This window comes from Erinaceus europaeus, chromosome 9 (assembly GCF_950295315.1).
Source record: "Erinaceus europaeus chromosome 9, mEriEur2.1, whole genome shotgun sequence".
Lineage (NCBI taxonomy): Eukaryota > Metazoa > Chordata > Mammalia > Eulipotyphla > Erinaceidae > Erinaceus > Erinaceus europaeus.
In genome coordinates, this window is record NC_080170.1 from 105,759,662 (window position 1) to 105,787,588 (window position 27,927).

The 27,927-nt window shown below is 39.6% G+C and overlaps 1 protein-coding gene across 5 annotated transcripts in view; it reads left to right on the top strand.

Annotated features, from left to right (window-relative positions):
* The window catches only part of FGF12 (fibroblast growth factor 12), a 562,336-nt gene that overhangs the window by 264,702 nt on the left and 269,707 nt on the right, over positions 1-27,927 (top strand). The window contains exon 1 of one of the 5 annotated variants that reach the window (XM_060198502.1): positions 5,231-5,357. The exons of the other annotated variants lie outside the window; for them this stretch is intronic. The gene's annotated coding sequence lies outside the window, so the exon portion shown is untranslated. Of the gene's footprint in view, positions 1-5,230; positions 5,358-27,927 lie in introns of those variants that run through there. 5 annotated transcript variants of the gene reach the window in all.

Below are 27,927 nucleotides of genomic sequence, written 5' to 3' on the forward strand. Positions count from 1 at the left end.
AATTTGAAAAAAGAGAGGGAGAGAGACAGAGAGACACCTGCAGCCCTGCTTCACCACTCACAAAGCTTTCTCTCTGCAGGTGGGGACTTGGGGCTCAAACCTGGGTCTTTGTACATTGTAACATGTGTTCTCAATCAGGTGTGCCACCACCTGGCCCCTCAATATATTTTTCATTCTGTATGCATATCCTCCTTTGATTAAATATCATTCTTAGATTAAATTTATATCAGTTTCTCCTCGTGATCATTTTCTTCTGCTTAATGAAACAAACAAACAAAAACCCTGTATTTTTATATGAGAACTGTGGAAATAGAGTATACAAGCCTTTATCATTAAGAAAAATGTGGATATGGATTAAGTTCTGATTTGGCTATAATCAACCTTAACGTTTTTTTCTATTGACAAGCATAATGTGTATCTTGCTGGCCATTTTTATCAATTTTCCATTTTAATTTCTTCCCTCTAAAGCCAGACAGTATTATCTTTAAATCTCCTTGTCTTTTCATATTTACAGTGACACAATGCAAAGAGAGCTGGACATTTGGGAGACATGGGGTCTGTTATTGGTCATTCTCTATATCTACTGTGCAACCACAGGAAATGATCTCAATAGTTATTAAGTATTGATAGTGTGGCAACTAGGATACTTTCAAGTTTGGTAATGAAATATGGCAATAATATATTTCTTGTCTTTGATTAACGTGCCTGAGTATGGTTCATGGGATAATAGAAAAACCAGTGAAGCATCTTGCTTCTGTATCATTCTAGAAACCTGTCTTCTGGAGTACTAGGAAGGCAATCCATAGGGAAGGGTTGAATGTCCAAAATTATTGCAAAGTTTCTGGAGATAGAACTGTAAGAAAATACTTGCTTCTCAGGCCACAAGAGCTGGAGCTAGAGAAGGCCTCCCCTGTAAGAGTAATCCAGTGGGCTAGCTGTACTCTGCGAATATCTAGTGCTGGTGACACAGTAGCTGAGTAAAGTAGAGGTGACACAGTAGCTGAGTGCTGAGAGGTGCACAGAGAGAGGGGCTGTCTGGTGCCGAGTGCTTGCACATGGACAGGACAGTGTGAGGCTTGGGGAGCATGGGATCCACATTGTGAGGTACATGCTGAGGTGATCACTGGGATGGAGTCAGGGCCACAAACTTACTGAGGGATAGTGAATTGAAGGCACCTGACTTAGGAAGTGCATCTCTGGATTCCCCTTACATACTAGCTGTTGGCTGCCATGTAGTGAGAATAAGAAAATCAATGTTGAGAGCCAGGGATGGCACACCTGGTTGACTGTATACATTACTATGTGTAATGCCCTCACCTGCAAAGGAGGAAGCTTCCATAAGCCATGAAATAGTCTGCAGACCTCTCTCTCTCTCTCTCTTTTCACCTCTCAATTTCTTTGTCCTATCAAATATAAATAAATATTTTACTAAAAGAAAAAATCAATGTCTTCCTACACTGGGAGCCTGAAGATAAGGATGTTTCTCTCAAGACCTCTAATGACAGAGTTTAGTATTACATTTGCTGTGAAGGAGAGCAAGTCCACTACACAGAGTTGTTAAGAATGGATTTTAAAATATGGATTTGAAATGAGATGAAATGAATTGCTGTCTGAACAGATACAGGTATATCCATAAAGGTGTTAGGAAGGTTGAATCAGATTTGAATTTTAAAATCCTGTGTGAGCTCTCAAGCAGAATACAAAAGTTTGTTGCAGAGTTGGACGGTAATACACCCAATTGATCCTATGTGTTACAATGAGCAAGGGGTTAGTTTCAAAGCCATGGTGCCCCACCTGCATGGGGAGCTTAATGAACAGTGAATCAGTGCTGCAGGTGTCTCCCCCTCTCTACTTCCTAACTTCCCTCTTTATTTCTCTATCCAATAAATATTTTTTTTAAGTTTATTGCTACTACAGCTATGATTTGCTTTAACTAAATAAGATGCTGGCACAGGTCTCCATTAAAGTGTGAGATAAGGTTGATTCTATTTCAGCAAATAGGCATTCTGATTTTTAGGGCATTTATTTTAGGATTATGTTGGAGCAATAGTGTACTTTGATTTAAACTTATTTGTATCCCCTAAGTTTAGTACACTGGATGTTGGTGGTCATTTGTCAATATTAAAATAATATTTTTGAAATATAAATCTATATCATGTATACAACATGAATTTCCTTTTTGTAATATTGTGAGCCTTATTGTCTCCTATCTGAGGAGCTGAGATAAGGAGATTTATCAGGACTATATAGATAATAGGAGTCAAAACAGGATTCAGGTCCAGATCTTTGTCTTAGTCTAAGTTCATCTAGTTTAGATCCAAAGCATATTATATCCCAAGGTCAGAATGTTCTCAGAATGCTGTAACATGAGTTAAACTGTGCATTTACTTTGGAGATTTTTAACTTTATTTTATTTTATAGTAGAGAAATAATTGAGAGGGAAGGGGGATTGAGAGGGAGAGGCAGAGAGACACCTGCATCATCGCTTCACCACTCCTGAAACTTTCCCCTGTGGGTGGAGACTGGTGACTTGAACCTAGGTCCTTGAACGTGGTAACTTGTGCACTTAACCAGGTATGCTACCACCTGGCTCCTATTTTGAAATTTTAATGTCTCTGTGTTGTTTACCATTCTGGAATATTGCCTTCCCCATTTTTGTAGGTGAATGCTTAATCCTTAGTATCTCAAGGATTATGACACCAGAAGTAAAGAACAGATAAACACATTGATTTAGAATGAGTTGTCAAGTTCTATGATCAGTAAATGATTTATTTACAATGTTCAGGATAACTTAATGAGGCTCATTAGGAAGAAACAATCAACCTTCCACAACCTTGGTGGATCTCTGCAGTACTCACTAAAATGTGTTTGGGGACTCAGAATATGCCATGATCATAACATAGTCATAGGAACGGATGTGTAATGGTTCTCACCTGGAAGTAATTTACTATCCTCCAACCGTGGGATGAATAAGTACAGTCTATTCATATACAGTAAAATACTTTTAAAAGTAAAGGTCAATGAATAACTGTTGTGAGTAACACCAAGAATGAATGAATCTTACATGATTGGGGTCGGGGGGGCAGAGAAACATTTAAATGACTGTGATGTTCAAGAAAAAAAGGCAAAAATATGTACAGGGCCAGGTGGTGGCACATATGGTTAAGCACACACATTACAGTGCACAAGGACCTAGGTTCTAGCCCCTGGTTGACATCAGAAAGGGAAAAAGCTTCAGGAGTGGTGAAGCAGTGCTCCAGTTTTCTCTCTGTCTCTTCCTCTCTCTCTCTTTCCCGCCTCTCTCTGTTTCTATTGATAGTAAAATAAATAATATTTTTAAAAAGATTTTAAAAAACAAGAGAGAAAAAAAAGGTAAGGGCCAGCAAGATAGTTTACTTGGATAGTGTTCCTGTTTCATTATTTTCAGGACACAGTTTCTGCCCTTTGTCCCACTTCACTGAAGGTAGCTTTTCCACTTGGTGTGTGTCTGTCTATCTATCTATCTATCTATCTATCTATCTATCTATCTATCTATCTACATATGTCTACCCATACATTTATCTGAAAAATGTTAGCCCTGAATGGTGAATTCCCAGTGATGACAAAAAGAGGAAAAAATAAAACTGATTAACATTTTATATTTACAACCTGTACAGAATTTAATATGATAAAACCAGTCACAGTAATTATTGTTATAAGTTGGAGTAATATATTTGGAGGGAATTTTCTAAGACCATGTGGGAGACTAAGTCCTATCAATAAGTGAGGTCATCTGGTACTTATCCTTTTTTTTTTTTCCTACGGATCTCACTTAACATGATTCCTCAAAGTTTCATCCAAGGTGTGTCCAGGGAGATGGTTTAATCATTTTCAATAGGTAGTATTCCATATGTGTCACATATGGAATACTTCCTATTATGTATGTGTATGTACCACAACTTTCTTAACCACTCGTTTGTGGTTGGGCATCTGGGTTGCTTTCACCTTTGGGCTATTACGAATTGCCCTGCTATGAAAATAGGTGTGCATAGATCTCTTTTGATATGTGTTTTTCTTCTCTTCATTTCCATCACTAGGATAGGGATTGCCAGGTGACAGCAAATGTCCATTTCTAATCTTTTAAATCATCTCCGGACCATCTTCCACAAGGGTTGAACAATTTGCATTTTTACCAGCAGTGTAGAAGTGTTCTGCCCCCCCCCCCCCTGCATCCTTACTGGCATGGATTCTTTGTCCTTTGTGATGCATGATGCTTTCACAGGAGCGAAGTGTTATCTCATTGTTACCTTTGTTGGCATTTCTCTGATAATCAATGACTTTGAGCATTTTTTTTCATATACCTGTTGGCCATCTGGGTGAAGATTCTGTCTATGTCCTCTCCTTACTTTTAATAGGGCTTCTTTGTTGTTCTTATTATTCTTCCTGAATTTTGTTAGTTCTTTATTTCTTCTTAGTCCTTTGTCTGATGTACAAGTCTGTATGTGACATGGAAACAAGTTGGTTGGGATGGAAGGAAAAAAAGAAAAGAATCATTCACAGCAAAGGATACTGTCACCCAAGATCCAGTGTTGTACACTTGGAGGCTGACCTCACTGAGAATGAGGGATGGGGAGAGGTGGGAAAAAACAAAACGATTTTCCTGTTCCTTTTCATGTGATACTGTCTTTATGCTTTAAACATCTTTTGAGAAAGCCCCATTCTAGTATGACTTATTCCATCAGAACATCCCCCAAATTCCCCAGTTTGATACATCTGATGACTCAGCATGAGATGATGTTTGAGAAACGTTTTTGAATTTAATACTTCCAGTGAGGCATCACTATTTAAAGTGGTCACATTGAGCCAAAAGTACTGTTTTTAATCTGGAACTGTTTGTTGGCAAATGGACTTACCTATTTTGAAGACACTTTTGTCTAGAAAATAACTGCATTTTTTTTTCACTTTGTATGAAGCAACATGGCTTAGGATAAAAATTCCCTGTGCATTTCTGTAAAAAAAGACAAAATTATGGCTCTTTAAGCAGTCCTTTAGTGTTTATATAAAGTGTCTGGTGATAGTCTCACTTTTCTGTAGACAAACCTGCAACATGACTTGAAAACACATGTCTCCAATGTCTGAAAGTCCAGACATATTATATCGCTTGGCTGTCTCAAAGAATGCCTCTTTTGATGTTAGGGTGATTTGTTTAATGACACAATTGCTAGGCTGGGGAACAAATGACCGTCTCCCTCTGTTGCTCAGAATTTCTGAGCCGGTGCAGAAAGTCAAGCAGTTGCACTGTGGTTGCTTTGTCTGGAAAACTCTACAGCACGCATGCCTGAGTGAGGATGAGACACCGCTGGTCTGCAGTTTTTATGGTGGGTGAGAGCTCATCTTCTAGTGGCTGTGCTGGAACTTCTTATTTGGTTAACTATTTGAAATCAAATGTCTGCAAGCACAGTTTGTTGTGTTTATGAGTTGTGTTTATGAGACTAAGGAGCACCACTCCTTTGCACGTCTCTCCTGTTCAGTTTGAGGAGGTAACTGGTTTGTGTAAAACTGATAGTATTTCCAAGAAATGAAAAGATTTCTTCAGTGAAGGTTTAATGGGGGAGTTGTAGGTTTAATGCTTTACTTTAAAAACATTATTGTTCAAGTACTATGCAAATATAAATTTTAATTCAATATGTATAATTAGCACTCCTTTTCCTTACTCTGAATCACTTACTGCTACACATCTTTTATTTACAGTAGGGAAATTAGGGTTGTCCTTCAGCTTAAATTTTACCAGAGGAGGACATATTTATTGTACAGGAGTTTCTGCTGTTACTCGGTGAGCACCCAGGATGGACATAATGCATAAATTCAGCTTTTGCTTCAGTGACTGGGATGTGTTCAAGACACTTTAATATAAGGTGCTCTTAAACGTGTTTTGAGAGCTAAATTGAAACCCAGTCTATTTTGCCAACTGCAGCAGTTTTCACTGAGTCCACAAGATGGCAGTCTCCTACCACTCCTAGAGTCCTCTTTTCAGTATTTGGCTTTGTAATGGTTAGTCTTGAGGGCAGATCTGGGGAGAGCTAGTCAACACCTTGGAGCTGCCTTGTTTGAATATATACTTTGCTCTTGCCCTACTGGTTCCAGTTTTATTTAAATGCTGAAGGCCACACATTTTGTTGTTTCAGAACTCCTTGTAAGGTCAGTTGACTACACAGAGAAAACAGAAACAGCCTCTTCACACAAAGACAGGAGGAAGACAAATGCAGGGGAAGAAAGACAATAAAAGATATGAAAATGAGTTCTGAGAGTGAAAGGCCCCAAACTCACAGAGTAAGCACAACAGAAATTTAGAAAGAAGAGAGGGGAAGTAAAGTGGGTCATAAGTTCCTTTTAACAGAAATTGAATTCAAATCTTTCTTCCCCTTTTTCCCAAGGTCAGCTCTCAAGGTCAGACTGGAGAGAACCAGAAGCAATGTGGTGGGCTTTATGAGTAGGGCCATGTGGGTTCCAGTTCTATGACTGGGCTTAAGGACCCAAGGAAGAATGATGATTATATTCTATTTCTTTCTCACAAACGACTCCTTTAAGTTTCTGCAAATATCTATGACTTAGTCAAGCCTATTATTTTTAAAAATACCACAGGGACTTCTGAAACTTAGGAATTCCCTAAATTTGAGGACACATCTGTGCATCCCTTGAGGAACTGGATACCTGGCACTGTGCCAGCACTGGCCCTCTCTATATCAATGCCTCTCAGCTGTTCTTTTGAAAATTCTCAGTGTTATTTGCTCCACCTGCTATTCCCCACCCCCCATAAACTGTTCTCCTAATTCTCACAGAGGTTTGCACACACATCTCTGATTATCACTTAACCATGAGAGGGAGTTTCAATCTGTAAATCAAATGCCCTGTGTGTATGTGGGGGGCTAGGGGGCTCAATACTGTGGTGTCTCTTACCTTCTCACCCCTCATCTGTCTATCTATTTCTGAAAGAGTCAGCTTAGAGTTGGGTGGAGTCATGGATGTGTGAGTTCCCTGACACCAAAAGAAAGAATGATAATAGCATTCAGATTCCTTATATGGGATGTGACTGGGTAAAGCCAAGTCCACAACAAAATGCAGATTTTGCTGAGATAGACATAATTTTTTAGGGAGTCGGGCTGTAGTACAGTGGGCTAAGTGCAGGTGGCGCAAAGCACAAAGACTGGCATAAGGATCCCGGTTCGAACCCCGGCTCCCCACTGCAGGGGAGTCGCTTCACAGGCAGTGAAGCAGGTCTGCAGGTGTCTATCTTTCTCTCCTCCTCTCTGTCTTCCCTCCCTCTCTCCATTTCTCTCTGTCCTATCCAACAACAACAACAATAATAACTACAACAATAAAACAACAAGGGCAACAAAAGGGATAAAATAAATATAAAAAAATAATAATTTTTTCAATCACTTATGTTTCCTGAGATTATTAAAGTTGTTGGGATACAATTTGAACTCAGATTTCTAAACAACATGCTCCTTGAAGTATTAAGCCATGATAGAAAACAATCTGGCTGCACCTCTGAAATCAGAATACTGATCTTATTGCATCACTTCTTCAGTACCATCAGTGGTTTAAAAGTTAAAGTTACCTAATTAATGAAGTATTTAGAGGTGTTCATCCACCCAGTTCTTACTTCTGTCCTCTGATATTTAAAGTCATTACATTGTGTCCTTCAGGACAAACGAAATGGAACTGGCAGTGATTATGCTTAGTGAAGTACGCAAGGATGTGAATAACTATTATGAGATTATTTCACTTATATGTGGAATATAGAAAACTGAAGCACATAAACTTGAAATATATATATATATATACATATATATATATATATATATATATATAGTCAACCTACTGTAGTACTGTTAGAGGTGGGGGGAGGGATAGGAGCACAGATCATTGGTGGTGGGAATAGTTTAGAATTATACCCCTGGGGATGGTGAATTTGGTTGAGTGCATATGTTACAGTGCTCAAGGACCTAGGTTGAAGTTCCCAGTCTTCACCTGCGGGAGGAAAGCTTTGTGAGTGTTAAAGCAGTGTTGCAGGTGTCTCTCTGTCTCTCTCTCTCCCCCCTAAGTTGGAGCTCCCAGTCTCCACCTGCAGGGAGAAAGTTTTGCGAGTGTTAAAGAAGTGTTGCCTCAGATACTTTCTATTCATTCCATCCACTTGGCTTCACACATTCCTTCATGTGTGAATTCCTTTATTGATGTAACATTTACTCAAGAAAGATAAGGAAAGTTGGTCTTGTCCCTGTCTCTTCTCATTGTATCTGCAGATTAATAGAGACAACTGAAGCCCAGGAGGTAAAATAATTCGTTTTCTTTCACATTGCTAATTAAGTGGCAATATTGCCCTTAGAATTCCAGTCCCCAGATATAATTCTGTTTTTTTTATTATGTTGTGTGCAGATCCCTATACTCTAACTGATGCCCCCCAAATTCTAGGTATTGAGAAATTGATTGTATCCATATTAGAACCCTTTCTCTGATATGTTTTCTACCATCAATGAGGCTGCACTTAGTTTGAGTAAAAGTGTAGGTGCAACGTCATTATCAAATGAGTGATATTTTGCACTGTGGAGAAATGAGTTCAGCCTCAGGAGGGTTGCTTGCAGGAGCTGATGAGTTAGTGAGCTTGTGCAACTGCAGGATCAATCACTTAAATTTGTTGGGTGACTAACATGTATTAGGTAAATGGGGTTATCTTTCTGAATGTGACAGATTTGAAAACTTGTTAACATCTGCAAAACAGATTTAGATTAATATTGCCCTTTGTCTTCGCATGCTCTTTCTTTTCAATATATTGAAACTCCAGAAGATACATTTTAAAAGGTGCTTGAAAACAAAAGAGTTAGTGAAGGAATCTCTTGATGCTCAGAACTTCAAAATTCAAAGGTGACTGAGATATCTGTTAACAGTTTCGCCGCTTTCAGTGAATGATAGGACTACAGTCTCATTATTTCAGATACCCAGTGATCAACCCTGCTTCATTCTCCTGTTCCCACCTCAAACCCCAGATGACTAATAATTCATTGCTCCACTGCCACCATTTTGATCTTATTTCTTTCACCCTGAAGGAATTCTCCCAATCAGCTCACTAGTAGACAAAATGCTCCTTCCACTTGATATTCTCCCAGTCAGAATGACTTCAACATGCAAGTCTTTTCTTTCTCTCCCATCAATGGATTTAAGACCTTTCAATGGATTTCCTGTTGCTCTTCCAGTAATGACTCTTCCCTGCAGTGATCTACAAAGACAGAGTTGTCCTGCTTATAGTTCCCCCTACCCAAGGCATCTCCAACCTCAGCTCCTTCATTCAGCTCAGCACTTACTTCTTCAGTCAAGACTTCTCTGAGTACACTGTCCTTGTATCATAACCCCACACAATTACAAACTTCTCCTTCATGGGTAGAATTTCATGTTTATTTTCTTTGGTTATTTGATTCTCATCTGGTCTCTGTCTCTCTCTCTCTCTTTCTCTCTCTCCCTCTCCCTCTCCCTCTCCTTCTCCCTCTCCCTCCCCCCCTCTCCCTCTCCCTCCCCCCCTCTCCCTCTCCCTCCCCCTCTCTCTCTCTCCCCCTTTCCCCCTCCTTCTCCCTCTCCCTCTCCCTCTCCCTCTCCCTTTCTCTTTATAATTAGACTAGATTGTCCATGAGCTCAGTCCACAGAAGCCAAATCTCATTTTGTTCATTCTTGTACCCTCTTGTACAGCACAATGTCTGCCACATGGTAGGAAATTGTTAAAATTTGGTTTCATGGATGATTTCATGGGAATACCCTGATACTGGAAAGGGGAGATATAAGTGTAGCATAAAAGAATTCTTCACAGGAGGTTGCCCTACTCTAGTAAAGTTCAACATTATTTTAAGACTAATTGAAAAGGGGTAAATGCACTCTACATTATGTGGGGCTTGAATACTGGAATGAGTTGCCTGAGGAGGTTCTAAAACCTATATAAAGAATCTTGAGTATGTAAAGAGACTCTCATGCCTGAGGCTTTGAATTCCCAAGTTTAATCCCTCATAGCACCATACCAGTGCTCTGATAAAATAATAATAATAAATACTGATTGTGGCAAAACACATGTTAGCAGGAAAGCATGAAAATCCTATCAGTGGAACACTTGTGAGACTGTTATAGTGGATGAAGTCATTATTTTAAGAAAAACCTTCAGGTAACTTTAAGTTTGTGCTGGAATCATAAAGTCTGAATCCAATTGCTCTATGTAATCATCCATGTAAAAGTGACATGTGCGGTTGGGAGATAGCTCATTCAGTAGAGCAAGCAACTAACCATGCTTGAGACCCTGGGTTCCAGCTGTGTTGCCATATGAGAGTATTATGGCCAGTACCGTACTGGGGCAGCTCCCTGGATGGTAGATGGGAGCTGCGGCTCCTTTCTCCTTCTCCCCAGTGTGTGTACATATATATATGTCAGACATTCCCAAACTCGTTATTCTGTGTCTTGGTACTAGTAGACCTCTCCAGAGATCAGTCACACTTGTGAATAGATCCAGTTATTTAGTGTGCATTTCAGTACAGATTGGCCTGGGAGGGTTGCCCATACTTCCTGACTCACAGGCCCTCATTCTCATCTTTTATATACAAGACGTGCTTCCCTCAGAGCAACCTTCATTCCTGCAGAAGACTTTCTGCATCTGTGTAGGTGGCTCAGATGGTAGGGTGCTGCCTACCACATGTGGCATCTTGAGTTTGAACCTTAGCCCTGCATATGACATTTCAACTACAAAATAAAAAAATTAAGATATTTTTAAATAAGATTGTAATAGGTGCTCTAAATCCAAAGAGGCACGTGTACTCACTCAGACAGGAGCTTAGTTTGTTTGAATTCTGTTAAGTCACATCGTGTGTGTGTGTGTGTGTGTGTGTGTGTGTGTGTGTGTGTGTGTGTATTAATGCAGTGTGGAGAATGAATCAACAGCTTTGCATATGAAGCAGCCTTCACAGTCAAATTTTTCCTGTATCTTTTGAGAGAAAGGACAAGAGTGAGGGAGAAAGACTGGGAGAGCAAATGGAGAAAAGGAGAGACAGAGGAGAGACACCACAGCATACGTTTACTGTCTTTGGTGTTCTCTATGCTTGACATGATGCTCTAGTGTGATGCTGAGCTGAAACCCAGGTCCTGATGTACAATAAGACATGTGGTCTATGAAACCCCTAATCATCTATTTTAACATCTGTATTTCCCTCCTTCGTGGTCATTGCCTGGATGTAGCAGTAAACCTGCCCTTCTCCAGTGTGTGGTTCTTTTTCTGTCCTTTCTGTAAAGAGCAGAAGACTTATTAAAAATAGTAAATGAGGAAGTCGGGCGGTAGCACAGCGGGTTAAGTGTACTTGGCGCAAAGAGCAAGGACCGGCATAAGGATCCCAGTTCAAGCCCCCGGCTCCCCACCTGCAGGGGAGTTGCTTCACAGGCGGTGATGCAGGTCTGCAGGTGTCTGTCTTTCTCCCTCTCTGTCTTCCCCATCTCTCTCCATTTCTCTCTGTCCTATCCAACAACAACAACATCAATATGATACAATAATAAAACAACAAGGACAACAATAGAGAATAAATAAATCTTTAAAAAGTAAATAAAAACAGTAAATGGGGAATTCCTGATGTGTTTCTTTAGCAATTAGGAAAGTTAAATCTGTTCTTTTGTTCTTCTGTGTATGGCCTTTTCTAGACAGACAGTTTTCTGGAAGAGATGGGTATAAGTGATAGAAATAAATGATAGAAAGGGACAGAAAATAATTCCTTTATAGCAGTATTTAGTTTCCTAAATCATTTTTTTAAACATTTACTTATTTATTCCCTTTTGTTGTCCTTGTTATTTTGTTGTTGTAGTTATTATTGTCATTGTTGTTGGATAGGACATAGAAAAATGGAGAGAGGAGGGAGACAGAGAGGGAGAGAAAGATAGACACCTACAGACCTACTTCACCGCCTGTGAAGCGACTCCCCTGCAGTTGGCTCAGACTGGGATCCTTACGCCTGTCCTTGTGCTTTGCACCACTCCACTTAACCTGCTGTGCTACCACCCAACTCCCTCCTAAATCAATTTAACAAGCAGTAAATACTGGACTTAGGTTTCAGAGGTATGCTAATTAAGTAAACTCATTGTCAAAAAATGGTGTTGACATCTGGGAAAGAGGGAAGATTAGAAGGTCATTCTCCATCACTATAATGCTTGAGCGGTAAAGTAGGGTGCGATTTGGAAATCATATCTACTTAGAATCAGGGATGCTTTCATGGTGTGAAACAATGCTTTTAGGTTTTTAAAAGATGGCAGGGTGTCATTGTTGGGTGCAAATGAATGAAAGAGAACTCTCCTATTTGAGGAACCCATAGGATAACTTGGACAATATATCTAGAAGGAAATTGAAAATGAGAGGCTGAAACTCGGGATAGGTCTAGGTGTTTGAGAAAAAGTTTGGGGTGTGTGTATATGTGTGTGTGTGTGTGTGTGTGTGTGTGTGTGTGTGTGTGTGTGTGTGTGTGTGTGTGTGTGTGTGTGAAGAACCAAAATTCAGAGAATGCATTTGTTTTAGACAAGAAAAGGAAGGGCAGGCAGACAGGCAATGGAGAAGAGGAAGGGAGTGTGGGATAAGTCATAGCACAAGCAACTCAGAGATCTTAAACAAGAGAAGTTATTCAGTAGTGTTTCTGGATTATGGGAACTGAAAAATATGTGCACTGGAATGGGTACTGCTGCCTGTAAATAATCCTCCCTCCCTCCCTTCCTTCCCCTCTACCTTCCTTTCTTACTTCTTTCCTTTCTTCTTTCTTTCACCTCCAGGGGTATTTCTGGGCCTTGGAGAAGACACTGTGAATCCACTGCTCCTGGTGGCCATTTTTTCCATTTTATTGTCTAGGACAGAGAGAAATTGAGAAAAACAGGGGAGGCAGAGAGGGAGAGAGAAAGCTAGACATCTGCAGACTTGCTTTGCCACAGGAAGCTTCCTTCCTGCGGGTGGGGAGCTGGGGCTCCAAACCTGATCCTTGCTCAGGTCCTTGTACTTAGTGATGTGTATGCTTAACTGACTGCACCTCCATTCTCCTCCCCCATTTTTCTTAAAACGTCCTCTGAATTCTCTTTAAAACTTCTGCTTAAGGGTTGATACTTTTGCACAACTTTTCTTTATACAAGTGGTATTTCTCTTTTATCTCATTAATTTCACAGATACACACACAAGACTATCTAGTTTCTTTCTCCCTAGTACCCCAATATGACAAGGTATAACATTTTTGTGCCCAGACTATCTCTACTGTTTATTTATTTACATGTGTTCATCGTCTCGAATAAGAATTTCCTGAAAACAGGTACTGTGACAATATCACTCTAGGGTCATGTTTTCTTTACCTCAGAACCCAGCAATCTAGCACAGGGCTCACCACCAATGACATGGTCCAATAAGGGCAAAAAGAAAACCATTGAAGATTTCTCCAGCCAACTGGCAAATATGGATGTATTCATGGTCTGTTGCATTTCCAAAATTGTATTTAAAAAAATAATCACTTGGATAATGTGCTGCTTTGCAAAGTGTGTGGCCTAGGTTTGAGTCCAGCCTTCACTATACTGAAGGAAGCTTCTGTGCTGTAACCTCTCCCTTCCCCTGTCTTTCTTTCTTTCTCTACCTACCTATCTCTCTGTCTCTACCAAAAAAAAAAATTAAACAGTCCTTTAAAAATACAATGGGTTATGAAACCCAGAAACAGTATTTATCATCTGTGCTTCTAAAACCTGATTTAGAGAATTACCATAGTAACACATTGAACACTACTCTGCACAAAAGACATGACACAATTGGTTCATATCTGCAGATACCAAACAGTATAAGGCAGAAGATGCTTATTGTGATTGAGACTTAAAATGCTTCAGAAGCCAAAGTAATACCTTATTTCATTTTCCAGAGTAGCTAAACTTCTAGAAAATAAATTTTTGGCTATGGAAAGACCTCACGTAGTAAGAACTAAGTCATATCAACACAGAGCACTGACTTCCTGGGTCTGGGAAAGGTTACAGTGAGAAACCATTAGGACAGAGGAACCAGAGGTCTGGACTGAGTTTCAGAGTTTCTATCTATACAGTGAGGATAAGGAGATTACTAAGTACCTTGAGAAGGCTGCTTATGACTCTAAAGTTCAGTGATGCTTACATCAGTGATTGCTGTGCTAAGGTACTAGGATTATCCTGCAAAACAATGACTGTAAGAATGATGAATCAATATTCCTTTTTAAAAAATTATTTTATATTTATTTATTTTCCCTTTTGTTGCCTTTGTTTTTTATTGTTGTAGTAGTTATTATTGCTGTTGTTACTGCTATCTTCATTGTTAGATAGGACAGAGAGAAATGGAGAGAGGAGGGGAAGACAGAGAGAGGAAGAGAAAGACAGACACCTGCAGACCTGCTTCATCACCTGTGACGCGACTCCCCTGCAGCTGGGGAGCCAGGGGCTCAAACCGGGATCCTCATGCCGGTCCTTGCGCTTCATGCCACCTGCGCTTGACCCGCTGTGCTGCTGCCCGACTTGTGATGAATCAATATTCTTTCTAGGAATTCTCTCAGTAGAACATATGGAAGATTGATGACAGCTGGAGCTGTGAATATTTGGTGATCTTAAGGATGCCGTTCTTGGAAATTGTGCAACACTGCTAGGAAAGCTTTGGCATCCTGAGGAAGGAAGCTCACAAATCCTGTACACCTTGTGGCACAGCAGTTTGCAAAGACATGAGTTTTCTCATACTGCATAAAGATGTATCAAATCCCGTGGCTTTAAACAGCATAGATTTGTTATGAAATCTGGGCACAGGGGCTGGGTGGTGGTGCACTTGGTTGAGAGCACATGTAATAATGTACAAGGACCCGAGTTCGCCCCTGGTCCCCACCTGCCAGGAGAAAGATACATTTATGGTGAAGCAGGGCTGCAGAATCCCTCTGTCTCTCCCCCTTTCTGTCTCCCCCTTTAGCTCTTGTCTAACCAATAAATAAATAAATCTGGGCACAGATTAGCTGTGTCTTCTGCTTAGGGTCACATAAGTGTGTAATCACTGTGTTTGTAGTTCTCATATGAAGTTGATGTTCCTCCTTCAAGCTTATTGTTGGGAGAATTAGGTTCCTTGTGGTTGTAGAGTTGAGTCCCTCATTTTCTTTCTGTCAACTTTGACCACTCTTAGACTTTACAGGATATACTCAGAATCCTACTACTTGACCAACTCTTAACACTTGACAGCTGACAACATGACTTCCTGCTTCCCTAAGACCAAAAGGATTTTTTCTTTTTCTTACTATGTAGGAATCTTACAGGTATACAATGAAGGTATTTAGCATGCTGAAAGGAATGGATTACAGAGTAGGGAATATTGGAATCTTAGGACCACTTTGAGATCCTGCTACACAAAGGAAATGATAGCATTTGTTGGTATCCATGCACTGCTTTATGATCTTTGATTTATTTCTAGAATAACTCTGAGATAATATATTTAGCCTATATTTCACTATTAAGAAACTATACCCTGTAATCTTATAATCCTGTAAGCTATAAATAAATCAAAGCTCAAAGTTACAACATGGAAAAGAAAGAAAAGAAGGAAGTAAGGAAGAAAAGAAACAAAGCTAAAACTTGACAAGTAAAGAAGTTGACCCAGGTGAACCAAGCAGTGGTGCACCAGGTTAAGCACATGCAATCCAAAGCACAAGGACCCCGGCTCCCCACCTGCAGGAGGGTCGCTTCACAGGTGGTGAAGCAGGTCTGCAGGTGTCTGTCTTTCTCTCCCCCTCTCTGTCTTCCCCTCCTCTCTCAATTTTTCTCTGTCCTATCCAATAAAATAGAAAAAAATGCCACCAGGAGCAGTGGATTCATAGTGCAGGCACCAAACCCCAGTGATAACCCTAGAGACAAAAAAAAAAAAAAAAAAAGAAAGAAAGAAAGAAAGAAAAGAAAGAAAAGAAGGGAGGAAGGAGGGAGGAAGGAAGGAAGAAATTTGACTAAAATCAAGGAAACAAAGCCTACATATGGATTCAGGTCTCTCTGACTTGAGAACCTGAGATCTTTGCAACACATTCCAAGGTCTGAGGAATTGACTGCTTGTGCACAGAAGGGCACTGGGCAAAGTCATATCAGTTCACATGGAATCCATAGTTTTCCTGTGATGTGTTCCGCCTCTCCCAAGAACGTAAATTTTGTAAATATGCAGTACATGTATTGTAAATTAATTAATGGAGTACATATGGTATACTTTAAAAATTTAGCACCTCCCACTTTCCCAAAGTTTCAAGATGTCCAACATTCTTTATTTTTTTAACTTACTGCATCCATTTAAAAAACATATTATCTTATTTGATAGAGATGACCAGAAATCAAGAGGAAGTGGAAATAGAGAGGGAGAGAGACAGAGAGGCATCTGCAGTACTGCTTCACCACTACTATGTGAAGCATTCCTCCTACAGGTGGGGACTCAGGGCTTGAACCCATGTCCTAGCACATGGTAACATGTGCACTCAATGAAGTGCAACACTACCTGGCCCCATCATCCACTTATTAAAGAGAGTTTATGTTGGAACTATGCTTCTGTCCTGTATTCTTATATCAGTATTTCACAGTACTTTATTGCTTGTAATTATATGCTTTTAAAAAATATATTTATAATTTGTGGTGGTAAATAACATCTTTTACTTCTTTAAAATCCTCTTACCTATTCTATATTATTTTCAGTTTTGTAATTAGCTATTGCCATATATCCTTCATGGATTTTCACTGTGATTTTTTTGTTTGTTTGTTTGCCCTTTAGATCAGCTTTGGAAGAAAATATTTTTATCAATATGTACTTCCAAATTATGGGCATAATATAATCTATATATTTAAACCTGTAACTAGCCTTCGTGATATTTTTGGGGTTTTCTATGGAAAGTATTCAAAACAACTTTTTTCATAAGCATATGATGATTTAGATGCTACTATAAAAGGATTATTTTGGGGCTCAGTGTCTGCACTACAAATCCACTGCTCCTAGAGGCCATTTTTTCCCATTTTGTTGTTGTTGTTGTTGGTGCCATTGCTGATGCTGTTGTTGTTGGATAGGACAGAGAGAAATCCAGAGAGGATGGGAAGACAGAGAGGGAGAGAGAAAGATAGACACCTGCAGATCTGCTTCACTGCTTGTGAAGCGACCCACCTGCAGGCGGGGAGCCAGGGGCTTGAACCAGAATCCTTAAGCGGGTCTTTGCACTTTGTGCTATGTGTGCTTAACCTGCTGTGCTACCGCCCAGCCCCTTATTTTTTGTTTCTAATGTATCAAAAGACAATTGCATTCTATGACTGTACTACAGTTTGACCCTTGGGCAGGATATAGTGTGAATTATACCTTGTGAGCTATCTCCTAGTTCTGAGGAGCTTTTTATTCTAATACTTCATGTATACACTCATCTTTATGCATCCAATCATGCTGCCTATAACTCAGGTTATACATGATGCCACTTATATTCACAGTATTGCAGGAGTACACAGGAAGTAATGATTATCCCTGAGGGAAATTTCATTACCCATTGGGAGAGATTTTGAATGAAGTTAAATGTTGGCAGAGCCTTGTTTACATGTCATTAGACCCTTGAAAGAAGGAAGAGCTTCTTACTGAACTGGAGAAATATTTGACATTTGAACATGTCTCTGTATATTGTGTCCCTTCCACTGGACTGGAAACCTGTGTTTCTTATGCCACCCTGATCCACGTAATTACTTAAAATTCCCTAGGTACTATGCTGTAATTAAAGTCAGTATCTCTGAAGTGATTATCAATTAGGAGTTACTCCATACCCTTCCTTCCCAAACCATTTCCGAGCATTTTTCTTTTCTTGCTTTCTTTATTATTGGTAGAGAGACAAATTGAGAGGGCAGGAGAGAGAGAAGGGGAGAGAGAGAAAGAGATACTTGTGGGTCTACTTCACCATTCGTGAAGCTTTCTTTCTGCAGGTGGGGAACAGAGGCTTGAACCCTGTCTTTGCACACTGTAGCATGTGCACTCAACCAAGTGTGCCACTGCCTGGCCCCTTTAAGCATTTTCTTTAAAACTTCTGAGCTAAGGCCTGGGGAATAGCATAAAGGTCCTGCAAAAGACTTTCCTGCCTGATACTGCTGAGATCCTAAGTTGAATTCCCAGCAACAACGTAAACCAAAACTGAACAGTGCTTTAGGAAAAAAAAAACATAAATAACAATAATACATAGCAATGAAAGGGGACGATATTGTGTCCTTTCAGATAAAGTGTATGAATTGGAGAAGATTATTCTCAGTGAAGCAAGAAAGGAGGTGAAGGACAACTACAGAATGGTTTCACTTAGATGCAGAATATAGAGATTTGAAATACAAATGTGAAAAAAAAACAACCTATTTTCAAGACTGTGGGAGAACTGTAGTGGTTATCTATGGGGGTGGGGATGGGGGACACTGACCTTTAGTGATGGGAGTAGTGAAAAATAAGTAAAAGAAAATTGAACTGATGCTTCACTAAAACATATGGCCTGGGAGGTGGAGTAGCAAGTAGAGCATCAGCCTTGCAGACATGAGATCCTGGGTTTGATCCCTAACACTGTGCATGCTGGAATGATGCCCTGTTTTTTTTTTTAATCTTTATTTATTTGTTGGATAGTGACAGTCAGAAACTGAGAGGGAAGGGGGTGATAGGGAGAGAGACAGAGAAACACCTGCAGCACTGCTTCGCCTCTTGTGAAAGTTTCTCCCTGCAGGTGGGGACTGGGGTTTGAACCTGGGTCCTTATGCACTGTAACATTTGCACTCAACCAAGTGCTCCACCACCTGGACCCTGTTTTTTTTTAACCCCTTTCTCTCAATAGTAAACACACACACACACACACACACACACACACACACACACACACACACACACCCCTTCCAGGTTCAAATTGTTTTCCAAAGAATGTAGAATTTAACATAATTTCCTTCTCATTTTAAAATCATTTCCTTTTTTAAAAATTTCTTAAATTTATTTATTTATTGAATAGAGACAGCCAGATATTGAGAGGAAAGGGAAGATAGAGAGATGGAGAGACAGAGAGACACCTTTAGTACTGCTTCACCACTTGTGAAGCTTTCCCCCTACAGGGGAAAATTCTCAGATCTGACACAATAGACTTTAAAATAAATAAAATTTGAAAGATAGGGATGGACATTACTCAGGGATGCTCAGAATATCAGTCAGTCAAGAGGACTTAACAATTATTAACATCTATGCACCCATTGAGAAGCCATCTAAATACATCAAACATCTACTGAAAGAGGTACAGCAATATGTTAACAGCAACACAATCATAGTAGGGGACTTCAACACCCCACTCTCTCAACTTGACAGACCATCCTGGCAGAAAATCAATAAAGAAATGAGGGAGCTAAAGAAGGAGGTAGATAAACTAGAACTATTGGACATTTTCAGAATCATTCACCCCGAGAAACTGGAATACACATTCTACTCAAGTCCACATGTGTCATTCTCAAGGACAGACCATATGTTAGGCCACAAAGGCAGCATGAGCAAATTCAAGAGTATTGAAATCATCCCAAGCATCTCCTCAGACCACAGTGTAATTAAACTAACACTTAACAATCAACAAAAGATGAGTAATAATCCCAAAATATGGAAGCTCAAAAGTACACTGCTTAACAACTACTGGGTCAAAGAAGTATTAAAGGAATAAATCCAAATGTTTCGAGATTTCAATGAAAATGAAGACACAAGCTATCAAAATATTTGGGACGCAGCTATGGCAGTACTTGTTGTATGCTTTACATTGGGTAGTTCTTCCCCGCCAAGAGAATTGCATCAGTCCTGTGAATTTCGCGGGCTTGCTTGGCCCCGCCCCAAGGAACCCCGAGAGAGGGTTCCTGAGTCCGAGAGTTCCTGAGTTCCGGAGTTCGAGAGTTTCAGAGTTACAGAGTAAGAGAGAGTTCCACAGTGGAAGAGTTTCAGAGTTCCAGAGTTGGAGAGCTCCTGAGTTCAAGAGTAAGAGAGTTTGTGCCGCCGCAAAGAGACAGCAGAGTTCTGTTTGGTGATTAGTTTGTCTTAGTTTGTGAATCGTTGTTCCTGAATAAAGAAATACAGCTTCCCTGCCCAGCCGTTGTCTCCACGTCTCTGTTCCCGCCGTGAAGCTAGCCGGCCCGGCAAGAGCCTTCCGAATTTTAACATTTGTTGTTAAATGTGTATATATTTAATATACATATATGTTAAATATGTATTAATATTAATACATATTATTAATATTAATACATATAGTAATAATATTAATATACATAAATCAATCAGCATGATCCACCACATTAATAAAAGCAAGACCAAAAACCACATGGTTATATCAAGAGATGCAGAGAAAGCCTTTGACAAAATACAAAATCCCTTTATGATCAAAACACTACAAAAATGGGAATAGGTGGAAAATTCCTGAAGATAGTGAAGTCTATATGTAGCATACCTACAGCCAAGATCATACTCAATGGTGAAAAACTAGAAGCATTTCCCTTCAGATCAGGTACTAGACAGGGATGCCCACTACTATTCCATTACTATTCAACATAGTGTTGGAAGTTCTTGCCATAGCAATCAGGCAGGAGCAAGGAATTAAAGGGATACAGATTGGAAGAGAAGAAGTCAAACTCTTCCTATTTGCAGATGACATAGTATACATAGAAAAACCTAAGGAATCCAGCAAGAAGCTCTTGGAAATCATCAGGCAATACAGTAAGGTGTCAGGCTACAAAATTAACATTCAAAAGTCAGTGGCATTCCTCTATGCAAACACTAAGTTAGAAGAAGTTGAAATCCAAAAATCAATTCCTTTTACTATAGCAACAAAAACAATAAAATATCTAGGAATAAACCGAACCAAAGAAGTGAAAGACTTGTATACTGAGTATTATGAGTCACTACTCAAGGAAATTGAAAAAGACACAAAGAAGTGGAAAGGTATTCCATGTTCATGGGTTGGAAGAATTAACATCATCAAAATGAATATACTACTCAGAGCCATATGCAAATTTAATGCTATCACCATCAAGATTCCAACCACATTTTTTAGGAGACTATAATAAATGCTACAAATGTTTATCCGGAACCAGAAAAAAACTAGAATTGCCAAAGCAATCTTGAGAAGAATGGAACTAGAGGCATCACTCTTCCAGATCTGAAATTGTATTATAGGGCCATTGTAATCAAAACTGCTTTTTGATTATGTACTGGAACATGAATAGACACACTGATCAGTGGACTAGAATGGAGAGCCCAGAAGTAAGCCCCCACACCTATGGACATCTAATCTTTGACAAAGGTGCCCAGACTTTTAAATGGGGAAAGCAGAGTCTCTTCAGCAAATGGTGCAGAAAAAAAATGGGTTGAAACATGCAGAAAAATGAAACTGGATGACTATATTTCACTAAATACAAAAGTAAATTCTAAGTGGATCAAGGACTTGGATGTTAGGCCAGAAACTATCAAATATTTAGAGGAAAATATTGGCAGAACTTTTCTGCATAAATTTTAAAGTCATCTTCAATGAAACCAATCAAATTACAAAGGACTAAGGCAAGCATAAACCTATGGGACCACATCAAATTAAAAAGCTTCTGCACAGCAAAAGAAATCACTACCCAAACCAAGACACCCCTCACAGAATGGGAGAAGATCTTTACATGCCATACATTAGACAAGAGGCTAATAACCAAAATATATAAAGGGCTTGCCAATGTCAACCACAGGAAAACAAATTACTTCATCCAAAAATGGGGAGAGAACATAGACAGAATATTCACCACAGAAGAGAACCATAAGGCCAAGAAACACATGAAAAAAATGCTCCAAGTCTTTGTCAGATAAATGCAAATAAAGACAACATTGAGACAACTCCTGTGAGAATGTCATACATCAAAAAAGGTAACAGCAGCAAAAGCTGGAGAGGTTGTGGGGTCAAAGGAACCCTCCTGCACTGCTGGTGGGAATGTAAATTGGCCCAGCCTCTGTGGAGAGCAGTCTGGAGAACTCTCAGAAGGCTAGAAATGGACCTACCCTATGATCCTGCAATTCCTCTCCTGGGGATATATTCTAAGGAACCCAACACACCCATCCAAAAAGATCTGTGTATACATATGTTCTTAGCAACACAATTTGTAATAGTCAAAACCTGGAAGCAACCCAGGTGTCCAACAACTGATGAGTGGCTGAGCAAGTTGTAGTATATATACACAATGGAATATTTCTCAGCTATTAAAAACGGTCATTTCACCGTTTTCAGCTGATCTTGGATGGACCTTGAAAAAAATCATGTTAAGTGAAATAAGTCAGAAACAGAAGGATGAATATGGGATGATCTCACTCTCAGGCAGAAGTTAAAAAACAAGATCAGAAGAGAAAACACAAGTAGAACCTGAACTGGTGTTGGTGTATTGCACCGAAGTAAAAGACTCTGGGGTGGGTGCTGGGGAGAATATAGGTCCAAAAAGGATGACAAATGATTGTTATATGGAAAACTGGGAAATGTTATGCATGTACAAACTATTGTATTTACTGTCAAATGTAAAACATTAATTCTCCAATAAAGATATTTTAAAAAGGGAAAAAATTAAACTTGTAAAAATAAATAAATATAAACATATAAACTTGTCAAAAATAAATAAATAGATAAAACGAGCATCCAAACTAGGTCTAAGATTTGGAGAGACAACTTCCTGGTGGCTATTGAGTAAGGGAAAAGCATAGAATTTTGGTGGGTGGTGTCCTGTGTGACTATATCCCTATGATCTTATAGTCTTATAAACCATTATTAAATCACTAATAAAATAATATTAAATGTAATATATGTTTTCCTTCTCAACATCTCTCCTAGTAACATAAACAAACAAAGCCCTCCCCCACCCTCTTTGAATAACACAAATGATGATAGAGTTCAAGTTAGAGGTGAAAACTTGTCAGGTGAAAAAGCTTAGGCCTAAGGAGTCTATAAGAGGACTCCACAATGATGATGCCAACAGCAGAAAATAGACACATTTAGAGAGTCGGACAGTAGTGCATCGGGTTAAGCACACGCTGCACAAAGCGCAAGGACCAGCATAAGGATCCCAATTCGAGCCCCCGGATCCCCACCTTTAGGGGAGTCGCTTCACAGGCGGTGAAGTAGGTCTGCGGGTGTCCTCACTCTGTGAGACCCCAGAATGATGGAAATCATCATCTTAGATGAATAAGAAATGTGTCTTTTTTGTTTTATTTTTCACTACTATTGTTTTTGCCAAAGCATTGTTCAACTCTGGCTTCTGGCAGATCTGGGGATTGAACCTGGGGCTTTGAGGCCACAGACATGAAAGTCTTTTGCATAACTATTATGCTCTCTCTCTAGCCCATGGGTCTTGATTTTTATATAGGATACTGGGTTATTGCCGAGCATCCTCCCTAGCCCAATTTTTATATATTCTACATTTTTAGAGAAAAAGAGTTATTAAGCTATAGTAGTGTACCACTCTATCATCCTGGGAGCTCCCTTGGCACTGTCCATGATCTTCTGTGCAGTGCTGGGGACTAAAGTTAGCGCCTCAGTCACACTAAGAAAATGCGGGTTTTTTTTTTTTTTTTTTCCCACTTAGTTGAGTTCAAGCCTGGGTCATACATATGACAAAGCAGGTACACTCTCCAAGTGAGCTATTATATGCTAGCCTTTTTGCAATATTCAATTTCCCTCTTTGCTTTGCTAATATTTTTTTTAAAAGATTGCCTCATGTTTCTTTGTGTGTGTGGTATACTTCTTAAATACTCTTTTTTTTTCCTTCAGTGATTTATTCTTTTTTTTTTTTTTTTAGCTTTTCACAACTCCCTCTTGCATTTTCCAATATTTGTTTTAAATAGATAAACCTATCTTTTATTTACCCTCATGCCTCAGGACAACTAGGCAATTCTGGTTTTGATTTTCTAAAATAAAAACTGAGAATAACTCATTTCAAGTTGCATTTTTAGCATGTGTTTTATTTTCTGAGGTCTGTCTTTACTGCCATTCCCCTCTACAGGTAAATCAGGTAGCCCCTGTACTTTCAATAAGATTGCATCAATTTATTCTACCATGTAGCATGATTACTTATTAGGTCTTGTTATCTCCGTTAGGCTTTCAATTACCTGAAGGACAAGATCATCATTCATTTCTGTGTCTAATACTGTTTTGTACAGTGTTAGGACACAGGTGGTCTCCTTAAACATTGAAAGTTGGTTGAAATAAATCCCGTGGAAAATGGAGGTTACAAGTAAGGGATGACAGAAGGCAGACAGGTCAGATCTATATGGTACTACCCAGGTGAACACTGATTTAATTGTGGATAGTGGGAGCAGTGGACATCATAAAGTGGCTACAAAGAGGTACTATGACTGAGTTATATGGAACAGAAATTATAGTAAATAGAAAAAAAAAAAGATTACTCAACATTCTTTTTTCAATGACCAGGTTGGGGATGATGCTGTCCAAAGCTTTCAAGTATTTCTTTTTTAAATGAATAGTGCTAAAATTAACTATTCCTCATAACTTACCTGCTTAGAGGTGACGGAGATGTTAAAATTAAAAAGTTACTGAGAACCAGAGAACATTCAGTTGGGGTGGGGCTAGACTGATTCTGCGAGGAATGGCTAAAGGAACTGAGGATGCTTTGTTAAAAGGCATGAAGAGGGGGGCAGGCAGTAGTGCAGTGGGTTTAGTGAGCATGGCTTGAAGTACCAGGACCTGAGTAAGAATCCCAGTTTGAGCCCCTGGCTCCCCACCTGCAGGGAAGTAGCTTCATAAGTGGTGCAGCAGGGTTGCTGCCATCTATCTTTCTCTTCCCCCTCTGCCTTCCCCTCCTCTCTCAATTTCTCTCTGTCCTATCCAACAACAACAACACAATGGAAAAAAATGGCCTCCAGGAGCAGTGGATTCATAGTGCAAGCACCAAGCCCCAGTGATAACCCTGGAGGCAATAAATAAATAAATTAATAAAGGCATGAATAAACAAAAAGAATAGAATTGCCTTTGAAAACACCTGGCAGGTTGCCGGGAGGGTGAGCGAATAGAATAATTTTTTAAAAATATTTATTTATTCCCTTTTGTTGCCCTTGTTGTTTTATTGTTGTTGTCATTGTTGGATAGGACAAAGAGAAATGGAGAGAGGAGGGGAAGACAGAGAGAGGGAGAGAAAGATAGACACCTGCAGACCTGCTTCACTGCCTGTGAAGCAGCTTCCCTACAGGTGGGGAGCTGGGGCCTCAAACCGGGATCCTTATCCTGGTCCTTGCGCATTGCCCCACCTGTGCTTAACCCACTGCACTACCACACAACTCCTGTTAATAGAATAATTTTTATTAATTTTTTAAATTTTTATTTATTGGATAGAAACAGTCAGAAATCAAGAGGGAAGGGAGAGATAGAGAGGGTGAGAGATAGAGAGACATACCTGCAGCATTGCTTCACCACTTGTGAAGCTTTCCCCCTGCAAGTGGGGACTCCCCGGGGGCTCAAACCTGGGTCCTTGCGCACTGTAACATGTATGCTCAACAAGATGCCCACCACCTGGCCCCAGAATAGAATAATTTTAAGTGCATTCAGGTGGTCCAACCAGTGCAAGGGAAGATGCATTTTGTCTTTACAAAAAGAGAGCATATATATATATATGTATACATAGCTGAACAAAGATGGGGGTGGGGTCTCAGCAAGTTGTGTCAGTTCATCAGCAAAGATTTTTTAAGATGCCCATGACCTTCCAACACCAGAGCCTTGTGATTCTATCAGAATTGCTTTCTGTTCAATGGGTTTTATGTTTTGAATTGATTTGTTATTTATCCCAGTCATTTTTTATTATTATAGGAAGTAAAATAATGGCATAAAAAAAGCAGCAGGTTTTTTCATTAGATTTCTAAACACATTTATACCAGATATACAGGACTATACCACTTGAGTTTTTCTTGGCACTTTTTCTTTTGAATACAACCTTACTATCAGCAAGTCCATGTACTTGGCTTTTCCCCTTTAGCTAAGATATAATCAGATTCTTTTTATTTTGACTTGCAAGTAAATCAGTGTCAGACAAACTTTCAATTGAAAGGTTTCTCCTGCTACTTACTATTTACAGCTGCCCCAGGGATTCTCAGGTCAGACCTCAGCCCTCCTGTAAGCAGAGAGCTTATCTCTGAGGTTCATCTTGGGCAGTAAGGGCAGCCTTACATTTGTTAAATTGATTCAAGTAATCTCTTCATTCAAATATCATTTGTGTTCAAAGTTCTGAAGATAACTCATGCTATCTTCCCATCCTTCTTTCTTTCTTTTGACTGACAAGATTTTTTTTTTTTTTTTTCAAATTAATCTTTGGTGTTTGGGGGAAGTGGTTTGACTCCATCATTGCTTGGGACTGATAGATAACCTCATTTATCTTTTCAAATAAAGAAATGTGTGTGTGGAATTTATAAACTGTTAGACTGGTTTAACCACAGCACTGCCCTCCTGATAATGCTTTTTATTAAAGGATAGTAGTGATATGTTTCCTGTTTGGGGCTAAGTGGTGATGTACCTGGTTGAGTGCACACATTACAGGGTTCAAGCCTCTGGTCACCACCTGCAAGGGAAAAGCTTCACAAGTGGTAAAGCAGAACTGCAGGTTCTCCTTTGTCTCTTTCCTTCTCTATCTCTCCTCTTTCCTTTTCTATCTTGCCCTCCCCTCTCAATTTATTTCTGTCTCTACCCAATAATAAATAAATAAATAGGTTTCTGGCAGAAATGGCTCCTGATGGCCATTTTTAATTGGATAGGACTGAGAGAAATTGAGAAAGGAGGGGAAGACAGAGAGGGGGAGAGAAAGATAAAAGAAGCTTTGTTTTCAGATGCTTTGAGGCATAAAAGACCATGGACCCCATCCCTGATACTCTGAAAGTGGCCATAGTCGGGGCTGTCTCTGCTTGTTGGAAATAGGTAGAAAGAAAGGTTCAGCTCCCTGCTGCAGTCATTGATATCACAACTCTGTTAAGACTAGACAGTGCCAATAATGCATTGTAAGAACCACTAAATACCTCCTCTTGAAAGCCCTTTTTCCCCTTCATATTCTCAATGCAGTGCTCACTCATTCTTTCACACACAGACACACTTTTTGTTGGGGCACTAAGTGAAGCAATGTGAGAACAGTACCATTACTGATAATGAAAGTGATGTCCACCATATTGACAAGGGTGAATTTCTCATTGTCTTTTATTTCTTTCTCTATCTAGATGACACAAGTCGTTTTTACAAAATACTCCGGTGTTTTAAAATATTATTACTGTTGGGAGTTGGGCTGTAGCGCAGCGGGTTAAGCGCAGGTGGCGCAAAGCACAAGGACCGGCATAAGGATCCCGGTTCGAACCCTGACTCCCCACCTGCAGGGGAGTTGCTTCACAGGAGGTGAAGCAGGTCTGCAGGTGTCTATCTTTCTCTCCCCCTCTCTGTCTTCCCCTCCTCTCTCCATTTCTCTCTGTCCTATCCAACAACAACAACAATAATAATAACTACAACAATAAAAAAAAACAAGGGCAACAAAAGGGAATAAATAAATTAAATTAAATTAAAAAATATTATTACTGTTTTAATATATTTAATATATTCATTTATTTATTTGATAGAAGCAGAGAGAAATCCAGAGGGTATAGAGAAAGAGGAAGAGAGATACCTGCAGCATTGCTTCACCCAAAGTTTCCCCCCTGCAGGTGGGGACTGAGAAGCTTGAACCTGGGGTCCTTATACCTTGTAAAATGGGCACCGAACCAGATGTACCACTGACCCACCCATTATTTCTGCTTTTATGTTTATTGAGTATTGACTGTTTCCAATACTGTCACATACAGCATGTGAGCATGTTATACTTACTCTCATCTACTCCTACTATTCT